This window comes from Malaya genurostris, chromosome 1 (assembly GCF_030247185.1).
Source record: "Malaya genurostris strain Urasoe2022 chromosome 1, Malgen_1.1, whole genome shotgun sequence".
NCBI lineage: Eukaryota > Metazoa > Arthropoda > Insecta > Diptera > Culicidae > Malaya > Malaya genurostris.
The window spans coordinates 85,378,612-85,393,561 of record NC_080570.1 but is presented as its reverse complement, the minus strand read 5'-3'; the positions used below and the strand labels follow the sequence as shown (position 1 = coordinate 85,393,561).

At 35.9% G+C, this 14,950-nt stretch overlaps 1 protein-coding gene across 2 annotated transcripts in view; it reads right to left on the bottom strand.

Annotated features, from left to right (window-relative positions):
* LOC131440657 (uncharacterized) overlaps positions 1-8,800 on the bottom strand; it is an 88,131-nt gene extending 79,331 nt beyond the window's left edge. For both annotated transcript variants that reach the window (XM_058612130.1, XM_058612133.1), the window contains exon 1: positions 8,512-8,800. The gene's annotated coding sequence lies outside the window, so the exon portion shown is untranslated. The remainder of the gene's footprint in view (positions 1-8,511) is intronic.
* Between the last annotated feature and the right edge of the window lie 6,150 nt (positions 8,801-14,950).

Genomic DNA, 14,950 nt, shown 5'->3' with positions numbered 1-14,950 from the left:
CGGTTTGGCACCTCGCCTATCCTGGCGCCTGAGTTCACTTGTAGCCATCATAAATGGTGTAACATGAAGATCAGTCCTGAAAGTGCGTGGATGCCCAAAATAAATATCTGGAAATGAGAGTTCTTCCGCAAACTCGTCATATATTATTGACAGAGGAATTCTATTCTGAGCAGGCGCAAGTTCCAAACACTGCACTATGGTCCGAAACTGGAAATTAGCGTGACAAAAATATTTTCACTATTAAATATTATTTTTTTGTAGTTGGTGTCTTCACAAAAGTTTTTTGTAATCAAATGGCGCTCCTTTTGATGAAAAATGTTACTAGGGTGGTCCTCATTTAGATTGAAATCTGAAATCTAATTTTCTTAATTGAACTCTAAAATGATTTTGTTGTACTATAAAAATATAGGAAATTTTATTTTGAGCAACTTTGCTGAAAAAACCACCTCTCTAGCTTTTCATTTAATCGAGTTACATCAATTTTCCCGAATAAAAGTAGGGTGGCTCCTGAAAATTGACTTTTTTTGTTCTAACTTTTTTTTGAAACGTTCTACGGAAAAGTTGTCTTCAGAAGAGTTGTTGTACTAACCATTGCGCATAATTTTGCTCAACTAAGCTTTTTCATTTGAGCTACCAGTAAAAAGTTATGATTTTTTTTTCATCAAAAACTAGTCAAGCTTCAAATATCAATATTCATTAGATGCCAGATCGATAAAAATATATCCTATGCGGTTCCTGAGAGGACATAATATAGGTAACAATTTAAGAGATAACTGGAAGGGTGTTATTTTTTTAACTTATTTAAATTAGTTTTAAAAATACCTTCAAAAAACTCAAAAACATTGCATAACTCTTAAACGCCTTAACGTATTAACGTACTTCCTTCGGCAAAATGATAGTATCAAATTAGTTCTACAAGTGTTCCATACATTGTCCATTCGAGAAATGAGACACACAAAAACTTTGATAAGCAAATTTTCCTCATCTCTGTTAATAGTTTTCAAATCATTTCGAAACCATAATCGATCGCAAACGCTACACACTACACCAAACTCATTATCAGTAAATCGCTTTTTGAACTCACGATCAGCCCTTTCATAAATACACATCATATCTATAAAGAAATAAAAAAAAACCTGTTTTAATCCACCTAGTGGTGTAATGATGCCTTTCTCATATCAATCATACTATCATATATAATACTGTGGTATTCTTCAAAATAATTTCCTTCGTTTCTTAAAAGAATAACCGAAATCGATTTGTTTGACCGGCTACTGATAAAAACTATCGAAGTTTTGAGGTCGATTTAGAAAACTTTTTTACGGTTTACACTTCACCCTATATTTCCGGATCCAGATGAAATTCAGGAATTATGTATGGGACCACAAGACCTAAGTTTGTGAAAATCGGTTCAGCCATCTCCGAGAAAAGTTAACGCACGTAACGTTACGTACACACATACGCACATTCACACATTCACACACACATACGCACACACACACATACACACACACACATACACACACACACACAAATTATCATACATTTCACTCTGATATTATTCCGAAACTGTATGTTCTGAACTTGAAACTATTTCTTTTCAATATTCTAATATAGGCTAGGTAAAACAAATTTGTAGTTTATTTTTCGAAAACTTTTAAGTACGAAGACTTTTGATTCTTCAGTAAGAGCCAATTATTATTATTATTATTATTATTATTATTATTATGTAATAATACTAATAATAAATAACATATTTCATAAATTTTAAAATAATAAAATCAATCATTCGAAATATCGATTCTTCAGCACAGAATCAAGCTAATCACCAAGATAGAAAATTATTGGAATATATCAAGCTCTTTAACTCCGCTATCCGTAATATTATCACTAGCACTTCATAATTAGTATTGAAAAATCTGGCACGAATTCAAAATAGAGAGAAACTAACAATGATTAAAAACAACACATCAGAAGTATATTCAAGATAAGTAAACAAACCGTTATAATCAATAACTATATTAGAAAATATGCCAGACATGATAGTAAAATTTAACATAAACATACCAGATCGGCTTCCAATCGAAACCGGATTTTGAATCCCGCTCACTCCAGCACTCAACGACTCGATTGGCGCTTCCAGGCCATCATTGGACACTGCATCTTCCTGACGCACTCGTCTCAAAAGACGACTCGGTTCTTCTTCAGTAGGTTCCGATGGAGGCACCTGTCGCTTCCTCTTGCGATGGTTAGCAAGATATTTTGCCTGAAGATACCGTGATCGCGCCATAACAAGCACTTTCAATGAAAGCTGTATCCAGAATGAGGAATCGCTATTTGCCTTCAGTTAAAGAGTTCAGCAGAGTTGTCAGATTATTTTTTCAAAAATCTGTCTCTGACTCAAAAATTTATCTGGATTTGTCTGGATCTACTATATATAAAGAACTTTTGACCGGGCTTCATTCTCACCACCTGTCGTATCGAGGCCAAAACCGTAAAGATCTTGCGAGATCTGACAAAATCTAGGAAAATTTGGAAAATCTGGGAAAATTTGGAAAATCTGGTAAAAGATCTGGTGAGTTTGAGTGTGTGGCGAAGCGAGAAAAATCTGGCATTTGACAGATAAATCTGGCAACCTGGCAACGCTGGAGTTCAGCACTATGTATTAATTACTCAAGTTAAAAACTTATCTCTCTTTCTCTCTTAGAGGGTACGGTGTTAAGAATTATTTTCTTTTCGCAACATTTAAGTCTGTATTGTTCAGGAGAAATCTGTATATGTGGCAACCTTATTTCGCACGGCATATTTCGAGACGACACGCATACTTGTATAAAGATGTTTTTAACACAAAATTTTCTTTTTCGTATTGCGAAACAGCGTTACTGTCGTAATTGAATGTGTTAGATATCACGACCAAAAAGTGCCCCATCCTATAACACGACAAAATAAAGAATTCACGACAAAAAGAAACACATATTGATCTGTACGTGGCAACTCTTTCGCACGGCATATTTGTATACTAGTATGAAGATGTATTCAACATCATCACTTCTTCTTTCGCATTGCCGTTCGTAATTGAATGTGTTAGTAACGGTGCAAATTAATTCAACTTCTCGTTGTTTCGGCAACAGTTGCTCGGAAAATGGTAGGAAAGCGACAAAATTCAACTAGTTCTTTATGATTATTTTTAGCACTTAAAAGTGCTATTTGAAAGGGCCTTGCTTGCTGGAATTTTCGGCTTCCTTTCACCCGGTTTTCGCTGTCATCGTCCCGTACGTTCAGAGTAGCTGCTTTAACTTAAATGCTATTTTTCACATCACCTTTGTTAGAATTCCTTCTTGTACGCAGAACGGGAAACAGTGAGACGACAGGTCCACGATGTTGCTCTCGTGTGTCTTGTTTCGGGAACAGATGCTCAGCAAATGGTAGGAAAAATGAAGCACTCAACTTTTATATGGATGCTCTTGTATAGATGCAGACATCTCGCGTTCTGATTGGCTGGTGCTGTCATGGGTTGAATCAAACAGGTTTTTCAATAGTGTACTATTGAAAAACTTCAATGTTTTTGCAATACACGTTCAAGTTGAAAATTTTCGATTCTATTGGTAGTTAGATTATATGAATCCTTCTACAGATCACTGAGCTATGAGCTTTCAAAATACGAGTAAGGCAAACGCGCCTTATGAATTATCCTCTTTGATACTCGTTTATACCAAACATTTAAGAATAGTTTAATTTTGAACTATTTGAGATTATGTCACACAACTGAAAATTTTATCATAAAATTGTGATCATATTTCCGATGGCATGTTGCAAGAATTATGTTGATTCATTAGATACAACAGGAGATATTCACGATTAAAAACTTATCACTCTCTCAGAGGGTAAATTTTGAAAAGGCGCCCCATAGTAAAGTAAGTATTCACGACAAAAGTTCCGTGACATTATCATCTATGGAAGCGGAGTACTGTGCATTGAGTGAGACCTGTCAAGAGTTGGTTTGAATTCGTAGATTGTTAAGCGATTTTGATGAAAAACAGGATCGACCCACAACAGTTTTTGAGGACAACCAAAGTTGTTTGAGTTTTGTTAATTCTGAACGTTTGAGCAAGCGATCTAAGCATATAGAAACGCGTCAACACTTCGTGCGAGACTTGTGCGATCAACGGGAGATCAGTTTGAAATATTGCCCATCTGATTCTATGATCGCTGATATTCTCACTAAGCCTCTCGCCGCAATCAAGCATCATCGTTTTGCGACATCACTTGGTCTTGCTGGGCAATGAGTTGGGGATTGAGGAGGAGTGTTGCAGTGTAACAATCACCTACCGTATGACGAACAACCCTGTGTAGCAGGCAAGTAAGCAGCAACCCTGAGTCATCAGGCAGCACTTTTTCGTTCACCACACACTAATGAAATACTGTATCCAACGATTGCATAAAAACGTGTATTACTCTCATTCCTTTCAAAACCGTGATTAGAGCAATAAAGCCAATTTTCTTTTCTTACGTTAAAACATAAACCAGAACCGTGTTTTGTTATTCCCGATAGAAGAACTAATTTCCCACTGTTGTACCTGTCCGCCAACAATTTACGGGTACTGTGTATTGTTCCAGCAATATATTTGAAAGGAGCGTAATTTTCATATTGTGACTCACGCAAGAACTCCTGAATGAAATGAAAATATTGCGATTTTTTCTAACAGCGCTGCATAGCAACAAATTCATCTATAACACCCGTCATAAATCTACAAATATGCGTATATTGTTATATACCGGCAAGCGGCAAAAAATTTTTAAAATAAGGAAAACATACAAGCCATTGCCGAAGCAGAGAATCACACCTTAAGGTAGCGCTTCGCCGTGGTCAAGTCGAAGCGAGACAACTCACTGCTTCCTCTTGCTTTGTCGCTGAAATTTCACTCTAAATTGCAAATTTCTCCAATACTAACCCGATTCACGCAAATTCAAAAACATACGATTGTAGGTAAATGATTTTACTATGCATTTGGCGAAAAATATTAGTTAGAAAACTTTTCTTTCGCGAGATTTCGTGCGATTTTGCATGCGTTGACATTGTGTGCGTGCGAAAGAATAAGGAAAAACTCATTTATTTTTAAAACTCGCACGAAATCTTTCGATAAAAACGTTTATCAGGCACAGTTTATATACGAATCGATAGAAAAATTAATTATCTAGAATCGTATGTTCTTGGAATTTCCGTTTTCTTTACCGTTTTCTCACAATTTTGGGTAAAGTGCGTGAAACCCCGGGATAAGCAGCGAACTCCCGTGACCACGGCGAAGCGCTACCTTAACTTTGGAAATTAAAACTTTTTCTGAACAGCCTGAGAAAACCGAAATAGTTGAAGTAGAAATATCACAAGGGCCGTACTTCGACAAAAATGAAGCAACTCGAAAAAACAAGGCTTATTTCGCACGGAAAGGAGTTTACCTTGACCCTGCACAATATAATCTCCAAAAAGAAAAAAAAAATTAACACCCATATTATATGCTGTAAATTTTACGGTTTTACTAACAACAAACTAACTATTGAATATGAATAGACGAAATTGAAGAAAGCCTGAATACATTAAAGGCAATTGAAAGGAATTTAGGAAAGCTCCGAATAGAATCTGTTCGAGCCAAATTTTACAATTGAAAAGAAGCGAAGCGAGCTTCGCTCAAAACTTAATTAACGAAAAACTTGCAGAACTAGAAAACAATGTCTCAGACCTTTTCAATTTATTAAACCTAGAAGCAAAATTGCTCTCGGGAAAAATTTACAATATCATAGACACTAAACTCGCATACGCCAAACCGTCGTTATTGCCTAAATTTAAACGGGCAACAAAGTAATTAATTAAGCTAAATCGTGAGGCAATAATCAAAATGACAAATCTTGGAAAATAATATTGCTGACATAAATGCAAACAAACAAAACCAAAACTCAGCAAAGCAATAACGGCGAGGGGCGGCAATTTAAACAACAAATACCGTTTTTCAATTTCCCTTTTCAGCCACGCTCTCCAAATCAGCGTATATCAATCAAAACAACCAACAAATGCAAATGCCTTATCAGGAAAATCAAAGTCAAGGTCGTCTAATGCGACCAAATTTTAACCAAACATGCCCCAACAAATGTGCGGTTACGGGCAATTTCCTTTTGCTCCGAATCAGCGGTTCTATTCACAGAACCAACATCAATACCAAAACAACTGAAGAAATAACTCCAGTACAAATTTTAGCAACGCAAATCCAACCAAAAATGTGATGTTTCAGCGGCAACATCGGGTGCTCAAGATGTCGGCCGCCAACCAGATGGAACAACCAAAACAAATCAGAGCACCAGAACAAACGTGAACCAAAATATAGGTCACATCGAGGCTCGGTCAATGAACCAAGCAAACCAGCAATGAAAATATACAATTGCGATATAAATTATACAAACTTCGTAATTCTAAAACTAGATGTCCTAGGAATCCTAGGTAGAGATTTCCTAATAAACTATGAATGCAACATATGCCAAAATACATGGCTAATATTTTTTTTTCGAAATAGATAATGAAATTTTCAAAATACCTATTAGAGATAAATTCAATGAAAAATTCATTATACCACCACGATGCCAAGTAATTAAGGAAATTAAATTAAGAAATATCACTGAAATATCGTTTAGTCATTGATTTTTGCCAATTAAACAAAAAAAATTATTGCAGACAAATTTCCCTTACAAAGAATCGATGAAATACTTGATAATCTAGGTCGAGCAAAGTATTCTACGACACTCGACCTGATGTCAGGCTTTCATTAGATTGAATTACTAAAAAAAAATACACAGCATTTTCGAGTTCAACAGGCCACTATGAATTTAATAGATTACCTTTTGGACTAAACATTTCGCCCAACAGCTTCCAACGTATGATGATAATCGCTCTGAGCGGTTTACCACCAGAGTGTGCGTTCTTGTGCATTGATGACATTATTGTGGTGGGCTGTTCAATCAACCACCATTTCAAAAATTTAGAAATTGTTTTTCAACAACTAAGAAAATATAACCTAAAACCTAATATGGAGGAGGACGAATATTTTTTAACTAATTAGTTCTTCTACCCTGTAGATCAAATAAGCTAATAATCAAATTAGCCAGCTACGGCTACACACTGGTCACCATTTTCCAGTAACAGAAATATCGGAAGTGGTGATCAAGAGTTTCAAATTGAAACTCTTCATTTCTCAAAGGCAATGACTATTGTTAAAAACGAAAACATTGTTAAAAAATATATCATAAAATCCCAATATTTTCATCAGATACAACCATTGCTTTAAATGAAACTTATACATTCTTCATATTGCATAAAAATAATGATAATTATAATGAATCGTTTCATTACGCGGTATATTTATCGCTACTGATTTCAACAATGTTGTTTCATGTAGGTTATTCATTTCAAACATGTTATTTAAATAATAATCTTTATTGTCGTTATCTTATGGTATATTCAGAACAAACGATTTATCGCATGGCTTTTAATAGCGCATTGAATAATAAGTATAAATCGGTATCATACTACATGTGTCCCGTAGTCCAAATGAATATAATGTGTACGGCTTATGAAAAAGAATTGCTTCCTTTTATTGCAGCAAATTATAGATGTTGACACATAACAACAAAATGTATATTTTTTTGAGTGTACTTGATGCTTTGAGTGAAAAAAAAACAAATAATTCTTGTCACTATAGAATATTAACTTTCAAGTCTGTAATTGGTTTTAATCCACCAGACGATCTATTTCTTTATTCGCTTTAAAGCTTGATATAAAAATGCTGTAAACTACAATAAAACAGACAGCGGAAGGATTAAAACAACTGTTCAACTAGAAATCCTTCAATGCAACTGTTAAATTTTATATGACGAGAAAAAAACAAATAAGAAACCCAACGCAATGTCTGTAAATTGGGAGATTGTATACAAATGTTTAAAAAATCTGCAAAAAGTTTGCAAAATTTATGTCTGTTTACAAAAGAAATCTGCCATTTGGCACCTGTGATTCTGACGCTCATTATTTCGCTATTCTGCGGTGATTTCGTCGCATTCTATCAAAGATGAACTCATTCTCTGCCCCACAGAACACCACAATAATGTCTTTTAGATCTCTGCTGCAACAACAATATTTTAACTAAAGTAAAGTTAACTAAAGCCAGAACATCAAAGAATTAAACTTGAAGAGCTAGAAAAAAATCATCTCATCCGCATACTAAATCCATTAAACTCTTCGAAAATACGCTCACGATTAATGTAATCACTAGCATTACGTAACAAAATACTCTTCAAACCAAAACACAACCGAAGAAAATTCTGAACAGCTTTCCAATCATGCGCCGAGTATGCGTTTGGAATAAAGTGAATGATATGATAATATGATTTGTCGATTGGTTCTGTTTCGTACATATCTTGATTATTAATTATATGGAGCTATGTTTCGAGATAGGATCAATGTTGTCATCTTACCTTATTAGAGTGCTTTGCTAGGCACCGTTTTTTAAAGAAGTATATGTGACTCAGTCGTTGCTACGTACACCATCGTAGTTTTCAGTAAGACCTAGCACATTACATAGGTTGAATTCAGTACATTCCTTTTGTATTTATTTATTTCAATTAAACAGAATGATTGCGAACACGTTTGGAAAATTGTAGATTTGAGAAGTTTGTTTTATTTTAAATAAAGTTACTTTGATAGTAATGCGAAGTAAATATGCACAGGCGCTACATTAAGAGATAGGCGTGCTATGCGCGTTAAGCTATATGGAATACTACTCTGCTGTTGCATGAGTATAAGAAGGGAAGCTTTTCTATGTAACGTACACCCCACCATAACAGCACATTATGAATCAAAACCTTCCGGTTTCAAGAAATTGAAAAATGCAGTTTATGATCTTATGATGATCTTATGATTTCTTGAAAATTTCAAAGATCTTAGTGTTATTCTATTCAATACATTTTTCTATACATATATGTAATATATGTAAGAATATATATATATATATATATATATATATATATATATATATATATATATATATATATATATATATATATATATATATATATATATATATATATATATATATATATATATATATATATATATATATATATATATATATATATATATATATATATATATATATATATATATATATATATATATATTTCTCGACTATATTTCGACTCTTTCTCAGAGTTTGTTGGCGGGTGGGATTAGATGTGTATTTTACATTCCTGCAAAAATGTGATTGCTCCAAAGTCTTTATAATTATTGTGTTGGAGTATTTGTTTGAGTGGTTTATTATTATGGAGATATATATTCATATTTAAATATTGTGATATTGTACTTTTCACGCAAACAGAATAACAACTTGACAGCTCCCATTGTTCTCAAGTGTTACAAAAATTTTAGTTCTCTGGTTCTGTTAAAAACGATTTAATTTGATTTGAATGTAAATATGCTTTAGGTGTTTAAAACATACTACGTGAGTTTCTTTTGCTTTACACTGTTAAAATTTCTTGCGAGTAGTTCCATAGTAGAGACGGTCGGGTTTCAGGTATTTATACCCGAAATCGTTTCCGACGGGTTTTCGGTCGGGTACGGGCAAACATTTTTATTTTAATCGGGTACGGGTATAAATTTTACTGCTCACTCGGATACGGGTCGGGTACGGGTGAATATTTTGTTATTGTTTAGTCGGGTACAGGTCGGGTATGGGTAAAAAAAATTTAATCGGATACGGGTCGGTTTATGGTATAAAAACTTGCACCTGATAATCTGTACTTCACATGAATATGTTCATATGTTGACGAGAAGATATTGTTGCCTTTCTCATATAGAAAGGTTATGTAATCACTTGAAAACCCAACTAGTAAATATTGGTGTCATATACCATTCGACTCAGCTCATCGAGCTGAGCGATGTGTATGTGTGTGTGTGTGTGTGTGTGTGTGTGTGTGTGTGTGTGTGTGTGTGTGTGTGTGTGTGTGTGTGTGTGTGTGTGTGTGTGTGTGTGTGTGTGTGTAGTGCTGGAAACGGTCCCTTCACGTGCCAGTTTTAAGTGAAATTCCTATGTTGGTACCTAAAACTGTAGATGTTTGCTTTGAATGTCGTGTGCTGGAAACTTTCATGTTGCCTACTATCCGGGCAGTCACAAATGAATGTCGCGCGAACCATACAGATGAAAGTCGCATGTGACAGTCATGAGCGAGCGCTTCATGAATGTAGTAGCGACAGTCTTACTCGTGTTGGACGATGAATGTAACGAAAGAATGATAGTCCTCAATAGAATCGGCTGCATTTTGTTTTCGGTGCGAATTTCATTTCTGGCAATAAACTTTCATGAAGAAATTCAAAACGGCGTCATTAGTGATAGTTTTCATCTCGATAATGTTCCATGAAATGGTCAAATTTCATACCATTATTGAAAAAGGAGATCGTCAATGTCAATGAAAAAGCGCAGGTTAGGGTTGTCAATCAACGAAAATTTTCCATTTAAAAAAATTTCAAACATGAATTGAATGCCATAAGAAGAATATTAATCGAAAATCACAACATTTAAACATTTACTAGATGCATAGGGTTGCAACCAGCTCAAATTTTCAATTTTTGAAAAAAAATGTAAAATAGTAATTGAATAAAAAAGCAAGTCCTTAGAATACAAAATTTACTATATTCATGTACTTGAAAAGTGCATAAAGTTGTCAACCAGCAAAAATTCACTACTTTTGAACAGTTTCTATTTATATTTCAATGAAAAGTGAAGTCAGTAGTTAAAGAAATTTACCAAGAAAAATTTTTGAAAAAAATTAATGCATTAGTTGAATGAAAAGGCGAATCAATATAGTTTTTAAAGTGCATGAGGTTTACCAACAGCGTAAATCAACTATATCTGTAAAAACAAAAATATCACACCAAAACCTCCATTCACGTAATAATCGAGGATTCGTCAACCGAATCATGAAGCAAAAGAAGTTTATGTAATTTAAAATTCATTACGTATAATTTAACGTAGAAAGTTGACGATATTTAAGATTTTCCACTTAATTTTTATCTTATGTACATTATTCGACATAATATAATAAATATTCATATCGACATTTGTAACAAACCATAGCAATATGAATATTTTTCGAACGGATTTGATGAGTGGATGTTAGAAAACGACGTGAGAAGCCGTTTCTAAATACAAGATGGCGACTTCCGGCATATCGATATTCGTTACAAGCCATAACAATATGAGTATTTTTCGAACGGATTTGATGAGTGGATGTTAGAAAACGACGTTAGAAGCCGTTTCTAAATACAAGATGGGACTTCCGGCACATTGATATTCGTTACAAGCCATATCAATATGAATATTTTTCGAACGGATTTGATGAGTGGATATTAGAAAACGACGTGAGAAGCCGTTTTTAAATCAAAGATGGCGACTTCCGGCATATCGATATTCGTTATAAGCCATAACAATATGAGTATTTTTCGAACGGATTTGATGAGTGGATGTTAGAAAACGACGTTAGAAGCCGTTTCTAAATACAAGATGGGACTTCCGGCACATTGATATTCGTTACAAGCCATATCAATATGAATATTTTTCGAACGGATTTGATGAGTGGATATTAGAAAACGACGTGAGAAGCCGTTTTTAAATCAAAGATGGCGACTTCCGGCATATCGATATTCGTTATAAGCCATAACAATATGAGTATTTTTCGAACGGATTTGATGAGTGGATATTAGAAAACGACATTAGAACCCGTTTCTAAATACAAGATGGCGACTTCCGGCATATCGATATTCGTTACAAGCCATAACAATATGAGTATTTTTCGAACGGATTTGATGAGTGGATGTCACACTCAAAATAATAATCATGTTATAGTTACGTGAAAAGTTATGTGAATATTTTCCACCCTACTTTTCACGTAGGTTTTAATGGACTGGCATTTAAAAGCTGTTGAATGCATAATTTAGTAAAAGTTACGTGTTTCATAGGTAAAATGTAATGTATTGTTCATATCACATTTACCTATAAGTTCATATGAAATTAAGATACCAGAGAATTACTATTTTATATTTTGGTTGAAGTCACAAGGGAGATTTCCGATTTTTATATAAATCTATGAAATGAAAAATACCATGAAAAATAAAACATTTATTTCAGAAAATTAGCAGTAAATTTCAATAGCTTAAAAAACAACTAATAACATTGTCGCAAACACCTCGTTGCGACGCCCTTACATCCAACACCATGATCCTCTCAATCGGGTTCCCCACCTCTGGTGCGGCACTGAGTATAAAACGTCAGCCTACGAATGGTAAGATCACGACTGGTAAGAAACAAAAAGCAAGTGTTGGTCGTCGCCATGCCACGTTTGATTGAACATGCTGTGGATTATTCAATAAATTTAAAGTGAATTAAGATCCGCTAGTTAGCCGTTAGTTTGTGACATCCACAATCTCTTTCGGATTGATGCAATACATTAATATAGGTTGTATTCAAGAAGGTAAATGCAAGAAGGTCATTGAATTCGATAACTTAACCTAACTCTTAGACTAACTTACCTATAGATCACATTTACTTAAAACTACACAGAATACTGGGAGGACCAGTCGGATTGATATAAATAATGTCACTAGAAGCGTGACGGACAGAATCAAAGTCTAATAGAGAAAGGGACACTAAAACGTAAGTTCGCTCAATTTATATTAATTACACCTACAATGAACTATATACAACTTAAAAGTAATTACATACTATACACAGTGCTATTTAAAATATATCTTACATGGTAAAATGTAAAATTTGCTACAAATATTGCTATTATATTGGCATTAATTTTCTAACGTCTGTCAACGTTAATGAACACAATACATCGTTTAAAAAATCGGAAAACTGTCTTTTTCTCTTGTTGCATTCGCAACAATTTAAAAAATTTGTGTTACTCGCGATCGGGGGCTAATAGAACGATGTCAAATGTTAATCGGATAAAAGATCTTAGGCCAAGTGTGAGTTGTAGAGTGTGCAATGATCCGGACAACAGCCGGATGGTGTGCTGTGACGACTGCGATTTATGGTATCACTTTCAGTGCGTGGGCGTTGATGAAAGCATCGAGGAAGTTGACTGGAGCTGTTCAGAATGCGAAGCTAAAAGGACAGCGCATGGCGTTTCTGCAATCATTACGGTACCAGTACAGAGTGACGTAGACGCAAGATCGGATGGCATTCAGTTGCAGAACCAGCAACTCGCCGAGTTTCGGGAAAAGATGGATCAGATGCAAATTCGGTTCGACGAGCAACAACGATCGTATGAAAAGTTACTTCGTGTGAAAGAACGCGAGATGCAAAACGCGGTTAAAGATTTGCAAATCCAATTCCAGCGAGAAATGGAGATTAGAGAGCAACAAATACGGGATGAATTGACTGTCCCACCGAACGTTACTCTGCCGAAGGCGAATTCGACAACATTAGTCAGCGAAAGGCGTACGTCTAATGAAATGTGTAAAGTCCTCGAACGGATGGAAAGGCAGATTGCAGAGATGGCAAAAAAGCAAGATTTTGAATCGAAGCGTCTTGAGGAACGAGTGAAGGCTGTGGAATCAGGTCAACTTGCCCCATCGAGGAATGATGGTTCGGCTGGAGAAACGACGGCGTGAAATGCCAGCACCGAAAACGGAAAAGCTCGGAACGTTGATCGATTTCGGCGTTGCAGTACAGAATATGTGTGCGACAATAGTTGCCTGTGGATTAAACGAGCATCTTTGCAACGTAGCACTTCTTCAAGAACTTGTCGAAAGATTGCCACCGACTATCAAGCTCGACTGGGCTAGATACCGCCAAGTATTGAATGTCGTGTCTTTCGGATTTCAGTGCATGGCTGGAAACGCTTGTGGAAGCAGCATGCGCGGTAACAGTTCCCTCGTCTTTCAACAGCTATGCATCTGAAACAGAGAAACGAGGTCGAAAAGAGGAAATGTACGTACATGTTGAGTCCGAAGGTAATTCTGATCCAGTTCCAGCAAGTACTTCTAGAGTTGCGTCCAGCTCAGCGTCTACTGCATGCGTCATTTGTCGTGAAGCGTGTGGGAATCCCAGTTCGTGCAGAACGTTTCGTGGAATGAAGGTCAGCGATCGCTGGGCGGCATTGAATCGGTACAAGCTGTGTCGTAAATGTTTATCGAAGCATTTTGATGCGTGCCCAGTTAAGAAAGTGTGCGGAAAGAATGGCTGCACATACATGCATCACAATCTGTTACATGATGATTCCAGATACCAACGCAGGGACACTCCTCAGAGATCACTGCAGTAGTTAGTGACACTACAGTCGAAACCTGCAACACGCACTCGAATTCTGTAAACAAGGTGTTGTTTCGTTACGTTGCTGTTCTACTACATGGACACGGAAAATCCATCCGCGTCTTCGCATTCTTGGATGACGGTTCATCGGTCACTTTGATGGATCACAGTTTGCTATCAGAATTAGGAATTCAAGGCGAGGCGCATCCTCTGTGTTTGGGCTGGACATCGGATCATCAGCGCCAAGAACCGAAATCAGTTAAACTTTCGTTGCAGATATCAGGAGTGCACGATTCAAAGTTGTATACGATTCCCAAGGTGCACACTGTCCAAAGCCTAGCCTTGCCGCGGCAGAGTCTAGCTCTGAACGATTTGACACGTCGTTATAAACATCTGCGGAGCATCCCTGTTGATTCATATCGCGATGCGACTCCGAGGATTCTTATCGGAATGGACAATTGCCATTTGGGATTTGCATTGGACAGCAAAGAAGGTGACAAACACGAGCCAATTGCTACTAGAACCCGTTTAGGTTGGATAGTATGTGGTCCCTGCGCTGTTCTCTCCCAGCCTGTGTCGACAGCGTATCACAGTTTTCACGT